Genomic DNA, 3604 nt, shown 5'->3' on the forward strand with positions numbered 1-3604 from the left:
CCTCCCCCTCCTCTTTCTTTTCTACCTTTTTCCGGGCAACTTTAGCAGGACCCGTTGCACCATCGAACTTTCCTTTAGACTTAGAGTCAGCCATGTCCTTCTCACACTTCTCCTAGAGCGCAGCCACCTTGGTGATGCAGGGCTGCTTTTCACTGCCACTTAAATTATTTCACGTCTCACCCGGCTTTTTGGCCACATCGCCAATGGAGATACCAGGGTTGGTGGATTTGCTCTTGGGGGGAATTCCGAGCAAAACAGGAAAAATCCAGACGGTGGTTTTTTTGGGTGCATCGGAGTCCTTTTTCTTCTCGCCTCCCTCCACGTGTCCATAGTCTTTCATCTCTTGGTCAGCGCGAACTTTATTCGTCTTGGCCATTTCATCACACTTAGGCTTCTCTTTCCCAGACATGGTCTTCCACCTCTCTGAGCACTTCTTGGAAAATTCTGCAAAACCGACAGGGACTTCTGGGTTCTTCTTCTCGCGCTCCTCTCTGCAGGTCTGCACAAAGAAGGCGCATGCAGATGTCTTGTTCCGTGGTTTCTTGGGGTCCGCTTGAGTCATCCTGACTTGTTCATGAGTCTGGCTCTTTTGTTAGTTTTAACTGCAATGGTAATTCAGTCTGGCTTAGTTCTTACTATATTCTGGTTCCCAGACCATAGTTTTCTTTCTTTTCTTTTCTTTTTTTTTTTTTTTAATTTTAGGGAAGGGTCTGCAGGATGTTCAGGGTCTCACCACTAGATTGGACTCGTCGTGATACCCCTGTTTACAGCATCGCAAGAGCGTTTAACCCCCTGAGCTATTTGGCTGGCCCTAGATCACAGTTTTCTAATCTCACTATTCTTTCTAGTTTACAGGTGACAAAAATTGCTATAGTGCATAGTATATACTTATTTTTAATCTCACTGGGGATTGAACTCAGGGTCTCTTCACTGAGCTATATCCCCAGCCCTTTTTATTTTCAATTTTGAGACAAAGTTCTGCTATCCCGTTAGATTGCCCAGGCTGAGCTTGAATGTGCACTTCTGCCTCAGCCTCACAGAGTGCTGCGATGACAGGTATGTACCACTGTGTGTCCACATTCATGGGTTTTATGGAAAGCTGTTCACCCTATTGATACCATCAGTTTTGATGCACAAACTTTGCTAAGCCTGGCAAGCAGGAGCGACTTCAGTCTGGCAGCTTGTTTTATTGGGGTGAGCCTTCCCAACTCTTGGTTTTTTTTCTTTCCTAGCCCTACTGGCAGCTGATTCTCCAGGAAATCTTAATTCCTTTCAGTAAAGAATGGTCTTTAAAACCATCACCTGAGCACTAGGTACTCTCAGTTACATTTCTGCTAGGCCTGCTCAATGGGAAAGTCCTCAAAAGTTGTGTAAGTATACAAATCTCTGTCTCTCTCTCTCTCATTGATGGAGCTTGTGTAAGTGCAGTCATAATTGCATTGTGCCACCTCAGGGCTCTGCCTCCTTCCACATTCTTTGACAATAAGAAAACTTGTTCTTTTATGCACAATATCCTTCCTTGTTAGCCTAGTCACAAGGGGAAGGAGTGGCAAGATAAGGGAAGAGGAGGACCCATTCGAAGGCTGGGCCTTATGTTCTCCTTCCCACCACTGGTCTCATAAAGTGTTCAGGGACAGAGGCAGCTGTCTTGATAGAGCACAAAGCGCAGGAGATCACACAAAACAGACACTCAATCAGCACTGACGGAATGAATAAAGAATGTTCTCTGGGTAAAAATAAGCTGAGAATATGCCTTCCTTAATCACATTTGAAATGGGATTAATCCTCCAAATAAAAATATTTGGCATTAATTTATTTAAATAGCAGAAGGAGCTGAATAATCTGCTGAAGGCCTAGTCTGAGTCAGAGATGGGTAAAGCAGTACGATAAACTGCTAGGAGCTTGGCTGTTAATGTCTTTTCTGTTGTTTGTTTTATTTTTCTTTCTTAAACCACCATGTTAAATTTTCAAGTAAGCTTTTGGAAATAACAAAAGAGTTCACTTTCAGTAACATCCAACAAACAAACCTCCCTTTGAGAGACAAGCTTCCTCCTTTCCAATTTTTGAAGAACAGATTGTCAAAGCAGACAGATTGCTTAGGAAGCAGAAGCGATGGCTCTGAACCACTGGCATGCTGGAAGAAGGACTTGGATACTCGCATGATCCTTTCCATTAGCAAATTTCTTCGTCTTCGGTTTTCTTAGCAGTTTATTTCAAAGACTACAACAAACACACAGGGAGATTGGGCCTATTTTGAAACAATAATGTACTATTTCACAAAAAATCTTTAGAAAACGTATTCCTTTCTTATGCCAAGATGGACTTCTCTGTCTTGAATCCCATGGGGTGTCTATAAATATTGTTTTGCAGACATTTTGGTTTTTAACAATTAGTTCTTATGAAGTTGCATTAATCTACAATGTTTTGTACTTAATATTGTACAATATTTCTTACTTAATAACACCAGGCTCTGATTTCAGTGACTGTCAAAGGCTTTGAGAAGTTTAGTACAGCTGCCAGTGGCAATAGCTTTAATTTTGATGAAACAACTTACCTTCCTGGGACATGATTTATTTCAGGCCTGGCCTAATTTCTTTCAAGTCTTAGGCTCAGGTAGCTGTGATAATTTGCAAAACTTGCTGATACAACCTGGAGTTTTCCACGTGTCCGTGTGGGACCACCGCTTCCGGTTTTGCAAATGGAGAAAGGAGACAAAAGCTAGGGAAAGACTGCACCGCAGATGTGTGGAAGAGCTAAATTAGATCTCCATCGTTCATCTCACTATCAGTGCATCACAATCTCTCCCTTTTACACTTCTGCTTTGGTCTGCTTGCCTTCCTAAGGCACGGATCTCTTCATGTATTCCACGCACGAAGCTTCCTGTACTTCAAAGGTGCTGATTCGCAGGGGCGGGAGGAGCCCTTCTGGTCGCTGGGCATTCCGCGCTGACATTCTGGGGGACGCTTGTGGAAGAGTACTGTTGTGAGGACAGCCGAGACATGGAGCCCGCGACAAAACTCAGATTTTGTTTCTCATTTAGAATTGTATCGTATTTGATACGAATTTGAGATTTAAAACGGTTAACCTCGGGAGCGCATGTAGGCTTTTAAGGCTGACCAGTTCTGGGAGGTAATTTCTTTACAGCTGTCGTTGGACTCCGTGTCGCAGCTGGCACCGAGCTAACACCAACTCCTCTTTCTCAGCACTGTCTTAGTCCATCTGCTATGCTGATCCATTTAGAAGGATTCAGTCAAAACTGCTACTAATGTTGATTTTTATATTTATACTATTCAAAAATACTATTGAAAGGTAAGACTGACATTCTTCCCTATTTTCTCATAACAAATTCCTAATATTTTAAGGTGAAATAAAAGTTAGGCCTATTCCTTTCTGAAGAATGTCCTAGCCATGACACCTTCTGCCATCGCTGACCACCCCAACTGGAGGTTAACTTCGTATTCACATTGCCTTTCCTTGACTAGGAGGGAAAGTACATTGTGTCCCAAGTCAGTGGTAACAATCCAATACCCATCCCCCATCAGGAGCTCATTTATTTAGCATGAACCGATAAAACAATGATCTGGTATAAAATTTTGCCAATCTG

At 42.7% G+C, this 3604-nt stretch overlaps 1 pseudogene; it reads right to left on the bottom strand.

Annotated features, from left to right (window-relative positions):
* Positions 1 to 2952, bottom strand: part of LOC101586297 — a 3374-nt pseudogene extending 422 nt beyond the window's left edge.
* Between the last annotated feature and the right edge of the window lie 652 nt (positions 2953 to 3604).

This window comes from Octodon degus, unplaced genomic scaffold (assembly GCF_000260255.1).
Source record: "Octodon degus isolate 3935 unplaced genomic scaffold, OctDeg1.0 scaffold00009, whole genome shotgun sequence".
NCBI classification, from domain to species: domain Eukaryota; kingdom Metazoa; phylum Chordata; class Mammalia; order Rodentia; family Octodontidae; genus Octodon; species Octodon degus.